This window comes from Nansenia antarctica (genome assembly GCF_963989245.1).
Source record: "Nansenia antarctica genome assembly, chromosome: 19".
In the NCBI taxonomy this organism is placed as follows: domain Eukaryota; kingdom Metazoa; phylum Chordata; class Actinopteri; order Argentiniformes; family Microstomatidae; genus Nansenia; species Nansenia antarctica.
This window is the reverse complement of record NC_137692.1, coordinates 8,508,552-8,530,812: the sequence shown is the minus strand read 5'-3', so window position 1 is coordinate 8,530,812 and position 22,261 is coordinate 8,508,552. Positions and strand designations below refer to the sequence as shown.

The 22,261-nt window shown below is 43.5% G+C and overlaps 1 protein-coding gene across 1 annotated transcript in view; it reads left to right on the top strand.

Moving 5' to 3' along the window:
* Positions 1–22,261, top strand: part of nck1b (NCK adaptor protein 1b) — an 81,950-nt gene that overhangs the window by 7,541 nt on the left and 52,148 nt on the right. Inside the window, exon 2 of the mRNA XM_080548775.1 lies at positions 21,405–21,456. The gene's annotated coding sequence lies outside the window, so the exon portion shown is untranslated. The remainder of the gene's footprint in view (positions 1–21,404; positions 21,457–22,261) is intronic.

Here is a 22,261-nt window from a genome sequence, read left to right as displayed (position 1 = left end):
TGTTTAAAGTGTCTGGGACATCTTTTTTCTTGAAAAATGCATCCATCTGTCGCTGTTTTCGTTTAATTTTTCGAAGTTATTTAACGTGATATCTTATTTGTGCACCTAGCTAGCTAGATCAGCTTTTTGTATCTTTTAGATGGTGCTACCGGTGACTTTTAGCCCGTTATTTGCGAGGAGAAAACACAGGCGCCCGAGCATTTCGGCAGGTAAGACTGCTGAGCAGGGATGGTTGAGTCTGCACGGTTCTCATGCCGGTTCACATTTAGACCAATCAGGAGTAGCCCTTGTGTCACGTCTAGGGGTGTAACGGATCACGGAAATTCCGTGATCCGTTCGGATCGCCCTCCACGGTTCGGAACGCATGTGTACCGCGGATCAATTGCAAAATGTTAACAAGTAATAATATTACTTAATATCTCTTGTAAATCACAATGTAGAGTTGTCATGAAAAGAGAGACGCGACAGTTGCGGGCTTTGATTTACTCTAAAGCGCAATGATAGGTTGATAATGCGAAAGAAAAAGAATCCATTGTTTGCTCACTACACGTGAAGCTGGAAATCCACAACAACAAGGCTGCGTTCGTAAATCCGCTCTGGAATCTGATCAGCGTTCAAGGAACGCCTCTTGTCCAATCAAATGACTTGGTCCCTTTATGACGTCGGACCTAGTGTGCGCTCCGGCGCTCTCAAAGCGAATTTACGAACGCGGCCCACAAGTGTATCATGTTACGTTGTTCGGCGGAGAAGAACGCATTTTTTTCATAACATGTTCAAAATAAGGGTTCACTTTATTATTTAGTTAAAAGTGGCATAAAACATGTTTATTCATCTGCTTTAAAGAGCCCAGTGATTCACTGCTGCAACCAGGCGCCTCCTCCCTCTCTCCTATCATTTAAATTGAGTGTATTTCAGTATAATTATGTAATGTTTGAGTGTAGAATATGTTATATATATATATTATATATATATATGTATATATATGTATGTATTAGTGTTGTTCCGATACCATTTTTTGATACCGATACCGATACCTGACCGTGCAGTACTTGCCGATACCGAGTACCGATCCGATACCACGGCGTTTGAAAAAACAAAACAAAAAAACATGTTTTTTGAGCCGCATACTCACCTCGATGTAAAATTATTGCTAACACTTAGTCTGGCATCGGGTGTTTGGTATCGTGAAAAGTATCAACAAAAATCTATTAACCAACTCAATCAAGGTACCATTTGGTTCTGTAACTAATCATAACAGCAGGGCCGGCCTGTGGGACTGGGGAGTGAAGGCGGTGTCGCCCATCAAAAGAAGAATGTGGCCAGGTACTAATATATGTGAAGGCACACGATTTGTCAAAGTGCAGTTCAATGAATTTGTGAAATCACTTCCATATTCGACTAGGTTTGACACGGAGACTGGCCCGGACTTCTTCCGAGTTATTCCATCCGGGTAGTTTTGAAGCCTGACAAGCAAAGAATGCTGCTAGGGTTTAAACCTTCTAGTCGGAGACTCCTAGCAAAGTTTCTAGCTAAACGCAAGTAGACTTAAAAGTTCTAGACACTGGTTTTTATAACTTTGACAGTCCGGTGTGTGCTTCATGAAACGGGGTTGGTTTTTTAGCTACCATGCATTGGCCAACAGAATTAGTTACCCTGGTGAAAAGTGGGCAAACGTGGCACCATTGTTGAAATCAAAAGTCAAGAACGATAGCTAGTTATTAGTTACGCGTATAACATTACATAGCTCTTCATCCCCAGCAGTGCCTGTCGCTTTGCCTGTTCTGTTCATTGAACAGTAGCAGCAACTCAACCACACACTGTCTGTATGAGTAACGCCGGTAAAACAAAACGTACCTTTCTCTGCCACATAATCCTTAGGGGCCATGCTTGCCGATCACAGGTGATGATATACTTGTTAACGGGACTTGTAAAATCCTATTTACTTTGCTCAACTTAAAAAATTGAATGTTTCTCGTGTCTTCACACCGTCACCGGAGACAATTCATTCACCGAGTTGCGGGACGCTGTGGGTGCGTTCGTAAATTCGCTCTGGAAATCTGATCACCACTCAAGGAATGCCTCTTGTCCAATCAAATTGCTTGGTCCCTTTATGACGTTGATACCACTGTGCGCTCCAGCGTTCTAAGAGCGAATTACGAATGCAGCCTGTGCAAAACGCGCATCACAAGTTTGGTATCGGGTGTTATTTGTTAGTACTCGCCGATACCGATACCAGCATTTTTGTGCGTATCGGTGGCCATGCCGATACTAGTATCGGTATCGGAACAACACTAGTATGTATATATATATATTACCAGTTTTGACATCTTGAATGTTGTTGGTTTTTGTCACATAGTAAAAGTGGTGTTTTTACAGAATTCAAGGAAAAGCAGTTTTTATAAAAACAAAAATGTTTTGTGTTGATCCGAAAAATGATCCGATCCGTGACTCAAAAACCGTGACACGATCCGATCCGTGAGTTAGGTGATCCGTTACACCCCTAGTCACGTCGTCAACTGAATGTTTAATGTTATTAATCTGATTTTGGATCAGCGGTTAGAGAGAGATGGGCGTGGATTTAGGTGCACTTTTAGTCAACATCCATTATAGCGCTGATCTAGGATCAGATATATTTTAATCAGCTAAAATGTTCAGAGGTGGATTTTTTTTATTTTTAAAAAATAATAATTGTGGACTGAATCAATTAGTGGCGGAGGAAATTCATTTGTGGCGGTCCGCCACCAATAAATGCATATAGAGGAAACAATGGACTATCCTGTGCGGAGAACATTGCAGCAACGGCTCGCTCCTGCAGATTCTTCCTCTACAACATCAGAAGGATACGACCATTCCTTACCAGAGAGGCAGCGCAACTCTTGACCCAGGCACTGGTCATCTCCCGCCTGGATTACTGCAATGTACTCCTGGCTGGGCTCCCCGCTTCAGCCATTAGACCTCTGCAGCTCATCCAGAATGCTGCTGCCCGGCTGGTATTCAACCTCCCCAAATACTCGCATGTCACCCCTCTCCTTCGCACCCGATAGCAGCTCGCATCAGATTCAAGACCCTGGTGCTTGCATACCAGGCAGCTAAAGGGACAGCCCCTGCCTACCTGAAGGAAATGGTAACCCCCCAAACCCCTGCCCGCTCACTCCGCTCCTCCACCTCGGCTGGCCGACTGGCCCCACCTCCTCTAAAATAATTAAATAATTCCTCTACACAGCAGTCGGGCTGCCCGATCACGTCTCTTCACAACACTGGCTCCCCGCTGGTGGAATGAGCTCCCCACGGCTGTCAGAACAGCAGAGTCACTACCCATCTTCCGTCGTAGACTGAAGACCCATCTCTTCAGGTTACATCTTAACTGCTCCTCCTGAGACATCTTCTGACCCTCACCACTACGTCTCCTAAATACATCCGCTTTCCCCTCTACTGTGTCCCTAATAACTTCTATTGCCCCCCTTGTACTGTTTCTCAGTTTCTCCAGTAAAAAAATAAATAAAATAAAATAAAAGAGGTTTTAGTAGAAGGCGATAGGGAGAAGGTTTTTCCTTCTATCAGTGGCCCCGGGCCCGAGCTAGATTACTCTTCCTGCAACGAATGGTGGATTGCTGATTCACATGCTTGGTATTCAAATGTATTGATTGTAAGTCGCTTTGGAATAAGGCGTCTGCTAAATGCCAAAAATGTAAATGTAAAAAATGTAAACATAATGCTGTCACACCCACAACACAATGCTGTCACCCCTACAACATAATGCTGTCACCCCCACAACATACTGCTGTCACCCCCACAACATAATGCTGTCACCCCCACAACATAATGCTGTCTGTCACCCCTACAACATAATGCTGTCACCCCTACAACATAATGCTGTCCATCACCCCCACAACATAATGCTGTCACCCCCACAACATAATGCTGTCACCCCTACAACATAATGCTGTCACCCCCACAACATAATGCTGTCACCCCTACAACATAATGCTGTCCGTCACCCCTACAACATAATGCTGTCACCGCTACAACATAATGCTGTCACCCCTACAACATAATGCTGTCCCCCCTACAACACAATGCTGTCACCGCTACAACATAATGCTGTCACCCCTACAACATAATGCTGTCCCCCCTACAACATAATGCTGTCACCCCTACAACATAATGCTGTCCCCCCTACAACACAATGCTGTCACCGCTACAACATAATGCTGTCACCCCTACAACATAATGCTGTCCCCCCTACAACATAATGCTGTCACCCCCACAACATAATGCTGTCTGTCACCCCTACAACATAATGCTGTCACCCCTACAACATATGCTGTCACCCCTGTGCTTCACGGTTGGTATGGTGTTCTTCGGCCTCCCCCCTTCCCCCTAGGAGACAGAACGCTGTAGTACTATTGTACAGGTGAACGTGGTACCTTCAGATGAAGGTGGTACCTTCAGATGAAGGTGGTACCTTCAGATGAAGGTGGTACCTTCAGATGAAGGTGGTACCTTCAGATGAACGTGGTACCTTCAGATGAACATGGTACCTTCAGGCATTTGGAAACTGCTCCCAAGGTTAAACCAGACTTGTGGAGACTTTGTCTGAGGTCTTGGCTGATTTCTTTTGATTTTCCCATGATGTCAAGCAAAGAGGCACTGAGTTTGAAGGTAGGCCTTAAAATACATCCACAGGTACACCTCCAGTTGACTCAAATGATGTCAATTAGCCTATCAGAAGCTTTTAAAGCCATGACATAATTTTCTGGAATTTTCACAAGCTGTTTAAAGGCACAGTCAACTTAGTGTTTGTAAACTTCTGATCCATTGGGATTGTGATATAGTGAATTATAAGTAAGGGTGGGACAACATATTGTTACGGCGATTATCGTATTGTGGTCTCTTGCGATCCAATTATTGATTCACGTTGCAAAATATTTATATTTTAAATAAATAAATAAATGCGGGGGGAGGGGGGAACAAGCTGCACGCGCGCGTTGTAGAACGGAAGTGAACCAACTACGTTGAAGATGATGAATGGCTGAAAGTGGGGAAAAACAAATACCAAATGCACGTCTAGCCTACAAATCTAAAGCCTGGGACCATTATATTTCTAAGCAAGGCTTCCTTTTAACTCCCCGAGGGCTACGGCTACGACTATTACCAAGTCTATCACTGGGTTTATCTGCCAGGACCTTCGCCCGTACAGTGTAGTCGAAAACGAAGGTCTCCGCCGAATGCTGCAAACACTGGAACCAAGATATGAAATACTGTGTCAAAGATTTCACTGAAACAACTATTCCAGCATTGTATGTAGGCTAGCCCTTCCTTTAAACATTTTAACTCCTGCTTCCTGGGCAGTTCAGCCTTTTGGCACTTTATTTTCTATGAATGATGGCAGGCACACATGGACAGGTTGCAGTCAGTGTGTGTTAGAGACACTAAGCTAAGGCTAAGAAAGATGTAGGCTAGGTGTAATTTATTGTTTGTTTCATTGTTTAAAACCAGCGACAAAGTGAATCAATAAAAAAAACATAGATCCTGGTGTTTGCCAACCATCGGTTCTCAAGGCTACTTATGTGGTCCTGTCCACTTTCTCACCTGGTTCTTGCTCTCTCTCTCTGGTGTGCAGACACCATCCTGCTCTCTCTCCTTCTCTCCCTCTCTTTCCTCCTCACTCACTCTTTTGCAATCAACCAAAAGGCAAACATAACAGCCAGAGTATAATTTAATAAGAGATCCATATCAATTTATAACATCATTCTGATTGAATATTGGGCGGCTGTGGACAATGCAGTCAGATAATGTCATTTTGACCTTACACTCTCACCTGAAAAAAAGAATCTATGTCCATCTATCCATATAGACAATTCCAATGAATGAGGGTTTGTTCCAGTGCTTCAATCCACTGAACATGTACTGTAAATATACCATTATGGTATTACCATGAAGCCCAATTCTAGAAGAATAAGAAAGATTGTATGTCTACTTTAACTAAAATAATAAAGTGCATCCAGTTAGCTGTTTAGCTGGCAAGTGTGCCAGCAGACTAGCTCATCTAATCACCTCTGAGCTAGCTTGCTAGTTCTTTGACACTATTCACACCATGGAACGATAATCAAACACTTTCTAGTCACAATACTAACAACTCATTTTAACCAACTTTCTCTGTCAGAACACAGCAATTATATTTGCTAACGTTTCAACTTGCTTACCGTATTTTCCGGACTATAAGTCACACTTTTTTTCATAGTTTGGCTGGTCCTGCGACTTATAGTCAGGTGCGACTTATATATCAATATATCAATATATATATATATACAGGGCTCTACGCTCTACGCTAACCTTTTTCACTAGGAGCACATGTGCTCCTAAATGAAAAATGTTAGGGGCACACAAAGAAATTTAGGAGCACAGTGAAAAATGTAATTATAACACATTTTTATTAGTGATTTTGCCATTTTTGCACCAAAATCACACATTGGCCCATGCCTACAGCCCTACTAGACGCAGAGTTGATGGCATTGTATTATGGTAACTAGCTGTGTCAAGTTCTCCTGGTTAGCAGCATGTTCATTCATTCATCCATGTCATGCCTGTCAGCTAGCAGCTAGCAGCCCAGCCAGGCTTTAGGGCTAGGTATGTCAGCTAGCAGCCCAGCCAGGCCATGCAGAGGTCTGTCTCCATGCTGCCCACCTCCCTGCTGCTGGGTCAGGCTACATCAGTCACACACGGTGGCCAGACAACTCCACATCTAGGGGTATTAAACTACCCCACATCCAGATGACCAGTCCCCAGCCCCATGCTGCCCGGGTGGTGACATGTGGAGGTGGCCAGCCCAGCACGGTGCCTCTGCGGCGGCTAGCTGTTAGCACACCACCATCCCCGGGGGTCCCACCTCTCTGCCACACTCAAGTACAACATGTTGCATTTTCATGCCATTAGGCAACTTGCTTCCTAGGGTTTCCTAGGATTAGAGATGCATTTGGACTTCTGGAGTACCTCCACTACTTTCAATGGGTTCTGAAGGTCTGAGAGCTTTCTACTTTCTACCCTCGGTAGTTAACCCTGGTTGTAACATTGGGTTCAAATCTGGAGTGTGTGGGACCAAATCTGTAGATGTGGTGAGCTAATGAAGCTAATGAAGCTTGAGATGAGAAAAGGGCGCTTGTCTCTTTAAGGCCCAGGAGGGAGTTAGCGATTAGCGATGTTAGCTTAGCCGCGCCAGTTTAACAGAAGTAACTTCACTTTTAACATGACTTCCCGTGGTCGTAGCGGGCTGGCTGACGGCTTAAAATGTGGCCACACGGTTCGCGCAGATTTATTTTTAGAATAAAAAATAAATAAAAAATCTGTACTCGCACGTGTGCTCGTGAATTTATTTCTCTAGTCGCACAGATGTATTTTTTGTCGCAAATGCGAGTGAAATGGTCGCACTGTAGAGCCCTGTATATATATATGTATATATATATATAATTTCATACTGACTGACATGAACCAAGGAATAAACATTACCCTCTACAGCCGCGAGAGGGCGCTCTGGGCTTGTGACAACTATATGCTGCTCCTGTACCACTGAAGAAATTAACTGAAACATTAACGGGAGCTTAACATTAGCTTGGTGAACTTGCTTACTGGTAACTTGCTTGTTGGACTCGCTGGCTTGTTATGTTAATTTAGCCTATTCAGCCTCCCAGGTATGTTCTTTATGCTATTGTGTAGTTGAATAACTGTTAATGTGTTACGTTAACATACCGGACACCTATTCAGCCTGTTGTTCTGTGTGCTATTGTGTAGTTGAATAACTTGCTTTTCCAGATTAAATGTCTGTTCTTGGTCTTGGATTTTGTGAAATACATTCCTAAATAAATGTGACTTATAGTCTAGTGTGACTTATATATGTTTTTTTCCTCATCATGACGCATTTCTTGACTGATGCGACTTATGCCCAATTTATACTTCTGCGTCGAATTTACGCGCCGCTACGCCGTAGCGTACGCAAGGGCTCTCCCAATGTATACTTCTGCGTTGGTCACTGCGTCGCGTTGGTCGGTGTACTCATAGCGGCATAATAGCGATCAAAAAATGTATTTTTGTTATGCTTGTTGTAAAGAAAATGTCTATAATGCATTGAAATGACAGTAAACTAAGATAATAAGATGGTTATCATCATTTTTCAAATCTTTATTAATAAGTAATTACAGAAAAAGTAAATTATATTTCTGTCATGGCTTCCGCATTTACGAGAGAGTCGGAATGTGACGCTACCAAGCGGACCAATCACAGTTCTTATAGATAACTTTACATTATGTCTATCATAAATATCATTTAAACCCAACGAACAGCCATGGGGCTCCCTGTAACTAATAATTTATTTCTGGATTGTACATCTCGTAAATGTGAATCGCGCTCCTTATAGGAAGGCTGTGCCTGATGCTTCCATTGGGCGCTCCGTTGGAACAGTGTACTCAAAGCGGCATTATAGCGATTTTTGTTATGCTTGTTGTAAATAAAAGTTCTATGATGCATTGAAATGACATTAAATTAAGATAATACGATGGTTATCATAATTTTTCAAATCTTTATTAATAAGTAATTACAGAAAAAGTAAATTACATTTCTGTCATGGCTTCCGCATTTTGGCCTACGAGAGAGTCGGAATCATGTGCTACCAAGCGGACCAATCACAGTGCTTACGGTTGCGTAGGCACTGCCGCGTAGTTACATTTTTGAAGAGGTGCGCGTCAACCTACGCCGTCGATTTTACGCAGAAGTATAAATTGGGCTTTATACTCCGAAAATACGGTACTTTCATCTGCAGACATCTCACCCAGCAAAAACTCTCCAGCGCTGGCACAGTGCGAAGCGAAGTGTGGAGATAGGTCTGGCTATGCGAGACTACTGGCGGACTAACGTTACCAACGAGCCCATGGGCTTCCCACTGTCGCCAGATTCGGGTTCGGTGCGTTTAAAAAACAGATATTTTAGCCTGCTTGTAAGATGTTTGGGGTCTACGTCCGTAATAATCCCTTTTTCTTTGAGGGGGCGGGGGGTCCCGTTGGGGGGGCGGTTGACTGTTGCATATAACGTCCGTTTCGGAGCACCAGGGGGCGACAGAGAGGTACCGAAATCTCTGTTGCAATTTGGTCCGGTAGGTACCGGATGTATGGTTTTCGGTACCCAACCCTAGCAGCCTGTTGATCCACATGGTTACCTCGGTGGTGAAGCTACCAGATACAGGTCGCGGGAGGAAGACAGCAGTGGCAGCTGGGCGAGGCAAGGGAGCCAGCCAGGTAGGAAGCCGGTAAATCGGTAGTCCAAAACACACGCGTTTGCAAGTTAACACTAGAACAGCCGTGCCTTTTTATAATTTGGTAATGGTATAGAGTTGACTGACTTGCGCTATTATTCAGCCTTTTGTCAATTGTGTAACACAGAACGCACAACTCCCTTACTATGCAAAGGCCTAGGCCTACCTATAAACAATGTAACATGACGTCATCCACAGTTGTCACTAGTGTTCAACTACACACGTGTGAGGGCAACTTAATATAACATGTGACCCAACTAGCTAGATTTCCTATTGTGCAACAGTTGCCGTACACACAGTGCACTAAAACACTGGGTGGATGGGTACCCTCCACCCATGTCACTGAGTGGATCTCTGGCTATTCTCAAAGGGGATGATCCAGATGTTGGTCTATTTCAGGCTTTCAAAACTCTGAAATGTTAATCCCAGGGGTTGGCTAACCAACTGCTTTCACACACTCATCATAGCAGTGGTCCCTATTCACTGTGCCCACAAAAACATCCTCCAGGTCCCTCTGCTCTGAATCAATATTAGGGCGAAAGGCACATTTATGGAAATTAGTTGTTAGTATTTTTTTATATTGCGATGCTGGTATGGAATTTCTAAGTATGGCTCAAATTCAGTGTCCCCTAAGGCCATGTAAGGGCGATTAGTCCGTTTTGAACTTGATCCTTCTTATCTCACATGTAGGCAATACTGGGCATTAAATGCATCAATGCAAGCAGAGATATGGTATCTTGACGGGTCTAAACCCGTGGGTCTGGCTGGCCCTCTGTGTCAGATTGCATCACTTTCCAACCCCCTGTGCACCCCTGTGTTCCCACTTCCTGTCTCACAGCTGGCCTGCCAAGTCTCTCATGACCCTTTGCTGCTCTGCTGCAGTTTTGTTTTGAGAGGATTCAGGACAGCCTGGACAAGATACAGTCTCTTGGGGTCTCTCACACACACTGACACTCTGGGCTGGGCTGAACTGTGCTGTGCCTAGTCATCTCTCAATTGGTCCTATACGGCACCATCCATCCTCAGTGCGCGTTGTGTGTGTGTGTGTGTGTGTGTGTGTTTGTGCACGTGTTGGAGGAAGTGCAGCTGTGCTGGAGGGGCCGAGAGAGTGAGCACACAGAGCACATTCCAGAAGGCACCAGAGCCCTGTGATTTTAGCAGGCTGTCACAGGGATTAGGTTACTCTGTCTGCCTCTGTGAGCTCATGCTATTGCCGTCTCAGTACTAACACACTCCCGCCATGCTGTGGCATAGTGGCATAGTTTTTCCCACTGTGTAGAGATAGGAAGATCCGCAGTATTGAGGGGTCTGTCTGATGTATGGAAATTACCGACCTCCAGCTCAAGTGATCAGGGCCTACATCTTCATCGAGAGAACTTTAAATGTGCTCCAGCGTTATGTGGTTGTCAATGTAGGGTAGGCCATGCGGTGGATCTCAAGCCCCACTCACTCCTTACACTGACATTCCACTATCGGCAACTGTTCTCTAAAAAAATCAGCCTCGTACTATTTCATTCCATTCAGCAATATGTCACTCCCTCTGCTTTGCCTTCTAGGCCACAGGGTGTGCTCTTTGACTAGCCTATCTCAACAGAATGATTGCTGTGGATTAGGGATGGACGGTTTCCAATTATTGAAACCGAAAAACCGTCAAAGACTAAAACCGCGGTTTCCCGGTTAACCGAAAAACGGAAGGAAAAAAAAAAAAAAAAAAAAAAAAGAGAGCGACAATGTCAAATAATTGAGCCCTACTGCTACAATACACTCATGTCGAACACCATTAAAACACCGTAAGCACAGTCGCAACACATTTAGGCTACTTTGTTTCACAAATATAAGTGGAAAGGCAGACTTTTGTAAGCTACACCATACATGAAAACACATGAACACTTAACACACCAGCTCCGCTGATCCAGGGTGCACGCCTGCACGGAAGATCATCTCTTGGAACAGCGTCTTCATTGAATGAACTGCTTTCTCAATATCTTGGTTCTTAGACAAAGTTTCAGCTGCTGCTCAATGTATTTAAATATTTGAATACTGCTCAATAATCACTGAAATATTAGACTTAGAATTATGCAGTGAACATACTTAAAGCTTTTCATAAAAACCACATGCCGCGAGACTGACTCGTCCTGAACTGTCGTAAGTCAATCAACAAAGAATGCCCCATCAAAATAAAAGTGCCCATGGTAGAGCTGTCAAAATCCGCTTGTTAAGTCTGACGTCAAAAGTGACGTTTAGCCATTTCCGAGTCCAAATCAGAAATTCTCCGCACCGGAGTACCTGTGAACTACAGCGGTAGAATGACAGTTTAATCGTTTTTTAGACTCGGATCTATTCATACAACAAGGGACACAGCACTTTACCGTTTTCTCCACATTGTCAGGGTATTTGAGCCTCGGAAAAGCGCTATATAAATATAATTAATTATTATTATTATTTCGGCATCTCGAAGACAGCGCCTCAGCCAACGTTGGCCCCGGAAATACGTCACGACTTAACAAGCGGATAGAGCTTTCTAAATAAATGTACTAATACAGATAGAGATAAATACAGAACTACCTTTGCGTCACTAAGTGACCGCGTATCTTCTGAGACATGCGTTCTGTCATCACTTTCAGTAGCGCCTTCACACACAGTGGCGCTGTGCACAAACACTCTTGATCCGTATAGCTCTTGTTTTATTATATTGTGGTTTAGTAAATACTGCACTTGGAGTTACATTCAATGCATGATTTGTGCTATAGAACATAAATAAAGTTTGATTGATTGATTGATATCAAATCAAATCACATTTTATTTCTATAGCGCATTTCTCACAAAAGTGACCCAATGCGCTTTACAGAGAGCAGCGAAAATGATCTTATTAAATGTAAGCGAGTAATTGTAAAAACACTTTCCTATCTACCAATAACTGAAGGCAACTATCTTTCCCATAGAGTGATTCGTTACCCTTAAATATAATCCCAATTAGATATTAATCCTCAGTTATTCTTCACAACTGACCAAACCTCTCACTCATTGCGCGGCAGATTCAGACTGTATCATTGTTATTTTCACACACGACAAACATGTGACATGTTCCAGTTTTATTCTTTGAACAACATAGGGAAAAAAATAAAAAATATTATTTTTTTTTTTTTCCGGTTTCTGACGGTTTTGATAAAAAACCGTTTCTATTTTTATAAACCCCGGTTTTCGGTTTAACCGAAAAACCGTCCATCCCTACTGTGGATACACAAGGCCTTGTGGCAGCAGCTGTAGAGTAATAAAGGATGTGGTAAACTCATATCACTCTCTCGATCATCTCATCGTAAAAGACATGCCTCAGTATCTCACAAAGCCTTGCACAGGGAGGAAACTGCGCCGTGTTCTCCTCTTCTTACGGCTGCCATGTGCAATTGTTGCGGTTGAGGATTGCAACACTGTTAAAACCAGGGGGGTTGCTTCGCTTTAGGAAATGCTGCTTATTCTTTCTCTATTCTTCCTGGTTGTTCAATACAAATAAAAAAAGTTCAGACCCAAGCATTACCGTAATGCATTTAAGGTGAAGGTGTCAGCTGGGTTACTACAAACCTTCTGAGAGGCGTTGTTGTCGCCTACGTTGGTTCTAAGAGAGCATGAGTGGATTACTGATAATGGCTCTGGATGACCTCTTGTTGGCCCACAACTGCTACAGTGCCAGGGCATAAGGTGGGCCCCTCTCATAGGGCTTTCAGTCTAGGGCAACCGGCCGGCGCGTTCAGACCGAAACTCATTTGGTCCGGAGACTGAAAAGTTGGTTCGCAGCGGGAACCAGAAAATAGTGGTTCTCTAGCGGGAACCAAAATGTCACGTCGTCAGTGGGTGTGTCATATTCTAGGATGCAAAGACCAGCAAGAAGGAAGGAGACAAAATGTAATCTAATCTAAATCTAATCATTAGTGATCAAAACAATTATCAAAAGTTTCATCATTCTCTCAATCTTCCTCACATGCTCAGCAAAGACACACACGCTCACACTCGCAAACGCAAATTTCGTAAACCATTTTTATTCCAGTAATGGAGCAGCTGGTTAGTAAGAGAACGCGTGTAGAAAGTGTATTTTGTTTTGTTTCATAGAAAATAGTGTTTATTTCAGATACTGTAGTGGAAGATATTATCCTCATTTCCAGTGAAGTAGCTGCCATCTAGTTGTGACATGTTTGTTTATCCCGCCCCTTCATCACCCATCGTTGATGAGCTCGGATGGTTCTGGTTACACTGGTATGAACACGGGCTGGTTCGCCAGACAGCACCAAGGTTCGGAGGTTCCCGAACGCAAACCGGAATGGTTCTTTGCTGGTGTGAAAGCCCTATCAGTAACCTTGGAAGATTGGTAAAAAAATCTATGCTACCATAGACTATTGTAGTATTGCAGCCTACACTACAGTAGGCCAGTGATATTATTGTAGAATATTTTTGATTATATCTATACCTGTGTAGTAACACTTTATTTAGGCTAACAGATTCAACATTGTTTGCCTAACCCAAGATTGAGATGGTTCAATGGCGTATATCACAAATTACTATGCACAGCACTTGGCATTTTGATGCATAACTCTATTGTCATTGGGTAAATATCACTGTTAAATGTTTCATGTTTCATGTGCATTTCCTTCCTTTGTCTGACAGATGTCTGTTGAGCAGATGCAGACAGCAGCAGGGGGAGGTGGTGTGGTAGTGCTTCTTTCTTCCCCATCAGGCAGATCAGGTGGATATGGATTTCCCTCTCAGTGGCTCCGGTGAGGCAAACTCCTCCTGTAGCCTAAGTGAACATGGCTGCACACAGTCTCTTGTGCGTTCCTGAAAAAATGCTACAAAGGAGCAGTTGGTCCTCAAATGCTATGTGAAGCTCCTCTAAATTTAACTTTTTAAAATGTATTTATTTATTTTACATTTTTCGTGTTTAGCAGGTGCCTTTATCCAAAGTGACTTACAACAAATACATTTGTCTAATAGAATCATCTGTCCATCAGTCATCATAAGAAAAAGGTGGGCGGCTGTGGCGCAGGAGGTAGAGCCGCCGTTTAATGATCGCAAGGTTGGCAGATCGGCGGTTCGAGCCCCGGCTGGCCACATGTCAAAGTGTCCTTGGGCAAGACACTGAACCCCAAATTGCTCCCAGTGAGCGGGCGCCTTGCATGGTAGCTTGCCGCCATTGGTGTGTGATTGAGTGAATGAGAGGCCGTTGTAAAGCGCTTTGGATAAAGACGCTATATAAGTGCAGTCCATTTACCATTTACCAAAAAGTCACCTATGCAATGACCAGGGGCCATTAAGTTACAATACTAGAAGAAGCTCACTCAGTACTCACTCACACTCCTCTCAGTAGCTTGATGAGGATGGCTGCTAGACTGCTGCCAGACTGAAGACAGTCCGTTCTATATTTTAATAGGGGGGAGGGGTGTCTCTGTTTTGCCATGCGTCAGGGAAAGAATGGAGAGCTCTTACCTGAATGTGACCCCCCTTTGAGCGGTTTTGATTGGCCCATCACCCTTGTTCGGTCTGCAGCTGCACGATTAGACAGCAGCGTGTGTTACTTTACTTTGTGGTCCTTTACACATCTGCACGCCGTCTTAAAGGCAATGTGGTGTTAATGTGCAACTCTAGATTGGGGAGACGGTGGGTAGTGGTGGGTGGGAGGGGTCTGGAAATGGGAGTTATCTGGGAAAGGGCCACACTCCTGGTGCTGCACCCCACAGCTCAGGAGAGAAGAATGGAGAGAAGAGTGTAAGAAGGAAGGAGGAGTAAAGATAGAGTGGAGCGGTTTGAATAAAGAGAGGAGGAGGAGGGAGGAGAAGGAGCATAGAGACACTCCCCTGCCTCTTTGGCTGCTGTTGTTGTCCAGCCCAGCCCAAGGAGTGGAGAGCTTGTTGTCTTTGTCTCAGTAAGAGAGCCAGCACACCGGGAGAAGTCAATCAGCTCTTTGTTTTTTTGCATGGCGCTCCCTATGTTGCTCCCCAGTGTTCATTAATTTAATTAGAGATGGCTGACGGAGATGTGGAAATCAAGGCAGGCAAGGACATGCTGTGAGCTAAGACCACAGTCTACACCCTGGTGTTCCTCAGTTAAACAACCACTGCGCGCACACACACACCCACAGCTGCATTCCCACATACTGTATTCAGAGGTACACGCAGACAATGCACATTTGTACACACACCCTGCACTTCTACACATTTGACTAAGCCTACCCATGCAGGAATGTGTGCAATTTGAGGCTGGTCATGGGCACTAGAAACGGAGGGTCAGTCTGAGGATCACACACACAGGAATTCCTTTGATATTATTACAGCACTCCTGGTGTTACACCATTAAAACCCAGAGGAGCGGAGGGGACTGGCAGTGGGCGGGGAAGACGTCATTGGAAGACGTAACTAGGGGCTCAAACAGATTATTCGGAGAGGTGTATTGAGACGTCTCTGTCGAAGAAGGAATCTTGTCAGCTCTATATTTGCCCTAACAATACTGCTGAAACACACACCCCAGGTCATTTTACTCATCATATTTGTTTAAGATCATGTCGTAGGCCTATCTCAACACCAGCTACAGAGAGGTCAGACATTACTTTGCCTCCCTTAGTGTCTCAACTACAACCTTACCTGCTGAACATTCTCATTAGCCTTATTAGCCAATATACTGTAGGGCTACTACTACACCAAGTTAGTCAGCAGCACCCACTTCTGTACGTATCAGAGAAGTTGAATAGCCACACCCAAAGCTGTTCAAGCTTTTGCCCCACTGCTGGAGAGCTTGTATCAGCTGCCCCACTGCTGGAGAGCTTGTATCAGCTGCCCTGAATCTAGATGTGTTCAATGTGTTCATTGTTATTTCCAGCAGCACAGCGTGGATCAGCTGGTAAACTTTGCATCCTAGTTGGATAGCCTTCGGCCACAACACAGGAGTCTTGTGATCCACATCACAAACAGCTAGGCCTAGTGTTTGTTTACCAGTTCTGAGAGGGTGATTTGCATCGTCTACAAGGACGGTTTAGTCTACATTGGCGGTATTTTGCATATGACACAATGGGCTGGTTTCACAGACAAGGCGTAAGCCTAATCCTAGACTAAAAAGCATCTTCTTTACATTATTAAGTGTGATTTAGTCCAGGAATTTTGTCTGTGAAACTGTCCAAATAGGTATCATATTGGCATATTTAATAAAGCCTATAATGTGTGCACCTGATCATTTGGCAACACTTTTGGTGCTTTTCCACTACAGTGCTGACCCGGGTCGACCCAGGCTGGCCTGCTTCTTTGGCGCTTTTCCATTTGTCGGCCTGGGTCGGGTCGGGTCGGTTCTTTAGCTACCCATCGTGAGCAGGAACCATAGGGCCGAAGGGTACCTTTTTGCCAGGCTGCGTGTGACGTGTGACGCTGCACACCGTTGATTGGTCAATGGAAATCGTCATCCCATGTTCATAGATTTCATCACTAACCGCCATTTTTAAATACCACAACAGATTTCACTCTAGGAAAATGTCACTTACTGTTTCTGTAATAACGTATTAATAAAGATTTGAAAAAATATGATAACCATCGTATTATCTTAGTTTAATGTCATTTCAATTAGGGATGCACCGAAATGAAAATTCTTGGCCGAGGCCGAATTTAAGGAAACACTTGGCCGAATACCGAATACCGAATACCGAATGTGTATCGGCAGTTTTTAATTTTATCATTGCATAAACTAAATACATTTTGCTTTTTATTCATATGATATTCATGATTTGTCTCTACATAGGCTTCAGAAAGTATTTAGACCCCTTCACTTTTTTCACATTTTTGAATAGATTTGCCATCAATCCACACACAGTACCCCATAATCTAAGTAAAAACGTTTTTTAATGTTTGCAAATGTATTAAAATGTAAATACAGAAATACCTCATGTACATAAGTATTCAGACCCTTTGTCACTCTTAAAATTAGGTCAAATGCTAAATGTCTTCAACAAGTCATTCAACAAGTTGAATTGAGTCCACCTGAGTGTAAGGATAATAGTTCATGTTATTTCAGAATGAATATCTTTTGTTTTTATAGTCTCTGGTTTGCATAGAAACCACCGCATGATACAGCTGCATGTCATAAACTCGTGTAGAACAGCTGGGGAGTCTGAATATGTTTTCAACAAGGCAACAACTCTGCTTCTCATCTAGCTGCTTCTAACTAGCTAGATGAGTGTAAGGTTGCGTTCGTAAAGTCGCTCTGAGAGCGCTGGAGCGCACACTGGGCCCGACGTCATAGAGAAACCGAGTCATTTGATTGGACGAGAGGCATTCCACGAGTGCTGATCGGATTTCCTGAGTGAATTTACGAACGCAGCCAGTTTTGAAAGCGCGTCGCCTCGCGCCGCGCGCCTGTTGAGAGTTATATTTAATTGTATTGCGTTATCAAAACACGCACACTATTCGGTGGTAAACATTCGGTGTTTTCACACATTCGGCCGAATACCGAATGTGCTTTATTTTGCGATATTCGGCCGAATACATTCGGTGGCCGAATGTTCGGTGCATCCCTAATTTCAATGCATCATAGAACTTTTATTTACAACAAGCATAACAAAAAAATCGCTATTATGGCGATGTCCTGTTGAACTGAAAGCGGCAGGTAACAGGCAGGTAACATCCATATGCTGTATATATAAATAATGTCGGTGTCGACCGTGATAGGAGTGTAGTATCGACACCATTCAAATGGTTTCAGATTCCCTGTCCTCTCCCCTATCCGGACACGTTTGAATTGTTATCATAACCCACGGTAAACCACAGTTATTAACCCGCAAAGGGTGCCTCCGGGCACCGTGTTTGTCCGTGAATAACACCGGCTATGGAGGTGGTACAAACACAATACTCCTTTGCTAACTTCACCATCGGTATGGGCTGGGCAAACGATCAAAAATTATTTTTCGATAATCGCAAGAATTAACGATCAATTATCGATTAATTGATAAGCTTTTCTTTCATAAAAAAAAAAAACTAGGGCAGAAATAACAAGCATGTTTTCCTTGGGGAAAAACTTTATTTGTGTTGCTATTGCACACATTCATTCATTCACATTCAAACTAGACACTACAGTCAGATAACAATCCTCTTAAACAAGGCAGAGAGTAGCCTAAATTGTTTAACTTAAAAACACATTTTACGTTATAAATAAAAATATAGAAAATAAGTAACTCACCATAGGAGCAGTAAAAAAACAGTTACTCACAAATAGGAGGATGACTGAAAACGTTAGTGTCCTTAAGAGCGTCCAGCTTAACTTAAATTTAAACTCCAGCGAGAGACTGTAGGCGGCAGGCCTACTGGTTCTTGTTCAGAAAGATGATCATGTTAACATGTTCAGATGTGAGAGACGAACGCAATCTGGTGACAGTTAGGCCAGCCTAACTAATTTCCATTATTATTATTATTTTAAAAAAAATATGAATGATTATCGATCAAAATATTTTGTAATCGACCAAGATCCTTATCGATCAATTATCGATCGTCAATCATTGATGCCCACCCCTACATCGGTATACGGTCATTTTGAGCCCTCAACCACCGCGCTGACACCCCGAGAAGATATGCTTTTAACCGTAAACTCAATGAACCGGGAGTTCACCCGCTGCTGCAAGCGTATCTATAACGAACGCGGAGATTGAATGAGCCCCGCGTCAGTCAGCTTTTCCGTAGAAATACGTCGCACCGTTATATACTGTATATAACGTTACATGTTTTAAGGCTGATCTGTGCATGATAGTGCTGCATTATGTTGATCTATTTATATCGATCTATTATTGCCAATTCCTTATTACCAGTGGAAAGGGGGAAGACTAAAACACTTTGAATGGGATAGATAGGACTTTCCGTTCAATGGAGGAAGCATGAAACTCGCAAGTTCATCTCGCTTTCCCCCCCGTTGATGTATTAAACAATCTAAGCAATCTAATCAGAGCAGTTGTTATTGTGTAATATTATTGATGGATGTGCCATTTTTGATGGACAGCAGTGAGCGGATGACTTGATGTGAGCATGTATTTGACTAATGCCGATAGTCTTGCTCAGAACACCGAGGCCCTCACAAAGAAGGCCCAGAAGAGGATGTTCTTCCTCCGGCAGCTGAGGAAACTCAGGCTGCCGAGGTCCATGATGGTCCAGTTCTACACGGCCATCATAGAGTCCATCCTCACCCACTCCATCATCACCTGGTTCCCTGCTGCAACGACCAAGGACAAGGCCAAGTTGCAGAGGGTGCTACGTTCAGCAGAGAGGGTGATCGGCTGTCCCTTGCCCTCCCTCAACTCCCTGCATGACACCAGGGCTCTGAGGAGGGCAAGGAAGATCATGGCAGACCCCTTCCACCCCGGCCACGGCCTCCTCACCCTGCTTCCCTCTGGAAGAAGGTTGCGGCTGCCTAAGGCACTGAAGGCCCGCCACAGGCTCAGCTTCTACCCCTCAGCCGCCAGGCTGTTAAATGACTCTGGCTTCCCCCCCCCCCCCGCCCCCAAGTCTGCCCAGGACTGAACTGGACTCACTGTAAAAAAAAAAAACTCTGCACTGCACTTTACTTTATACCGCACTATCCAATGCACTGTTGTCTGTCCTGTGTTGTTGTTGTGTTGTCCTGTTTTTTGATATGTGAAAAAAGTATAAACGCACTTGCTGTGGTGACGAAGCAAATTCCTATATGTGTAATGCATAGTGGCAATAAACGTTATCTCAATCTCAATCTCAATCTCAAAACCGGAGCTGTCTACAGCGGATTCAAACTACCTGAACTATATGCCCAATCTAAACAATTCAAACAGTTTCTGAAAGCAGAGAAGTTGCACTTTTTGAATAGTTGAACTTTTTTAGGCTTATTACGGTAGTTCACCAACAAAAAAAGCACAGTGCTCAACGTGTCAGGAGACATGCATTTCCCCCCGCTGATCCGGGGGGGGGGGGGGGGAATCTTATGACACGTAACTCCTCGGCACGGCACGGCACGGCACGGCTCGGATACAAATGCGGCCCGGTTCGGGTCAGTAGTGGAAAAGCGCCATTTGACCCACAACCAGGGGGAACTTCAAACATTGATTAATAATCTCTCCCTTCATCAAAGATTAAGTCTCATATCCATGTTCTTGTAGCCTAATCCTCTATGCACAGATAGTCAGAGACTTTGCCATGTATTGAAATAAAAATAACCTGGTAGTTTGTGCAAAGAAATCCTGCTGAATCCTACTGACTGATGGTTGGGCGTGTGTGGTTGTCCTGCTCTGACAGGCATCAAGCTAGCCAAATGTGCCTTGCAGAAATAAATGAATGAGGGTATAGGCCTACTACAAAAGGATCTTACGGAATTAGCGAGCTAACAAGTTTAAGTTAGTTTAAACTAGTTTAAGTTTAAGCTCCGACTTGAGGTTCCTTCAGGTAGCTTGCTTAACTCCCATTAGGTTTAGCCTACTTGCTATTAAATGACTTTGCAAGAGAAATTTGGCAAGCTTCATGTCTGTCAAAGGGGACAACCCGCCAATCAATTTTATTCCAAACTTTGTCTTGGTGGGGTCATTTTTATTTTGATGCATGGCAAAGTCTCTGACTATCTGGCTAATACTCGTTAAAAAATGTGTACTTTGACAGCTCTTTGTCCATACTGGAGGCCTACATCTTCCAGTAATCTGTTGCTTTGCCATCTTCCTGACAGCTTGGTTTGTCTTTGAGAGGTAACAATAGACAATCGCTGGACACCACTGTAGAGGAAACCAGGCCCCATCTGAATTTATGAAGGAGGAATTTGTAGGATAAACTGCAAACTGTCTGTTGGCTTATCATGTTGAATAATACTGAAAACAATAGTGACTTTTAGCTGTTATGTACTCATGTGAGTAGCACACAATTGATGGGAAGAGCGTTGTCTATGAAGACTTAACTGTGCCCTTGACCGTTGATGTATCTGACACGATGCTACTTTGGCTTAGCTATGTTACTGTGGTTTGGCTGTGTTGAAATGTATTGTGCCACATCCATTCCATTGATCTGTAGAAAATAAATGATTTTGCAACTTAGCCTACTACCATTTGTGATACTCAGAACATTTTCTGTGCTCGTTTTAGGTCAACAGAGAAGCATTGCAACTTTGAAGCTGTCAGCTTTGATGCAGTACAGGTAAGGTGGCAGCGTTATTCATTCCTTTTCAACCGCATTTTCTTTGAAAATCTAAAATTACAATTGAGGTGTCTGACAACAATACACTGATTATTCTCAAAAAAAAAACTAAAAAAACACACACACCTCAGAATTTCTGAAAGCTCTCAGTACAAGAAGCAGATCACAATGGTACATGGTTGGTGAGTGTGTCCATCTCCAGGATCTTGATGGAGATACTCACTGACAGTCAGACTCCTAGACTGGGTCCCTCACAGGCATGACGAGGCTACTCTACTCCTAGTGGACTGAGCTCTCTGCTTCTTTACATTTTACATGTTCACCATTTAGCAGACGCTTTTATCCAAAGCGATTTACAATTAGAGATTACAGGGTCTCCCTGGAGTGATTTTAAAATCATTTTTATGGAATAATAATTTAGGGCTAAGTGCCTTACACAAGGGCACACTAGTGGTGGTGTTCCCAGGTGGGATTTGAACTCCTGACCTTCTGATCACCGATCCAACTCACTATCCATTAGGGCACCACTACCCTCCCATAATTGTCTAGTTCCATCCATGGACCTCAGGGCAGATTATTTACACTATATACCATTGTCATCCTACATCAGTCTCCTGTCATTGTGAGTCAAGCCATTGGACCTCAGGTAGGGATGCATCAGTTGACCAGGCATCAATCTGTTGATATTGGCAAGAATGTGCACATTTGTTTATGGGTTGATTTGCTTAATGTCTGGTTATTCAGACCGATTATTGGTTCTTAGATGGCATGTTAATTTGATACGAAATCTTTTCTTAATTTGGAA